The sequence below is a fragment of the Orycteropus afer genome, unplaced genomic scaffold (assembly GCF_000298275.1).
Source record: "Orycteropus afer afer isolate SDZICR_OR568_19922 unplaced genomic scaffold, OryAfe1.0 scaffold00038, whole genome shotgun sequence".
NCBI lineage: Eukaryota > Metazoa > Chordata > Mammalia > Tubulidentata > Orycteropodidae > Orycteropus > Orycteropus afer.
The window spans coordinates 9,302,347-9,302,864 of record NW_006921625.1 but is presented as its reverse complement, the minus strand read 5'-3'; the positions used below and the strand labels follow the sequence as shown (position 1 = coordinate 9,302,864).

General features: G+C 44.0%; 1 protein-coding gene across 1 annotated transcript in view; it reads right to left on the bottom strand.

The window, feature by feature from the left end:
* Positions 1-518, bottom strand: part of CPXM2 (carboxypeptidase X, M14 family member 2) — a 124,687-nt gene that overhangs the window by 8,680 nt on the left and 115,489 nt on the right. The gene's annotated exons all lie outside the window — the stretch shown is intronic.

Here is a 518-nt window from a genome sequence, read left to right as displayed (position 1 = left end):
GCCAACAGGACAACAGCTTGAAATCATTGAGACCTGCCAAGCCAACAGGACAACAGCTTCAACGATACTCCAGGCGGCACTGGAGGGGGCAAGAATGGCCGGAACGTGACTCGGAGATGTCCTTTGAACAAAGGGCTACCAAGTGCGTCCTGTGCTAGTAATGTTAGAGCAAACACACGGGGCAGGATTGAGAGCGAGCCAAGCCACCCCACTGGACAGGCTATGGGGCAGACAGACACATACAGGCCACCTTGTCCATCCAGCTTACTGAGCTAGGTGCTCCTCAGAGAAGCAATTTCTATATAGCTAATTACACTCAGTTCAACACACCATTTTTAGAATAAAATATCAATTAACATGACAGACTTTAAATGTTTAAGTCAGTCTTCCCCTGTAGTTATACTGATCTGAGCTGCAACTCTATAAAATGCTTCTATTACAATTCATAAAAATGGCTATCCAAGACACAAAAGACCTCTACAAAGAAAACTATAAAAAGCTACTTCAAGAAACCATAA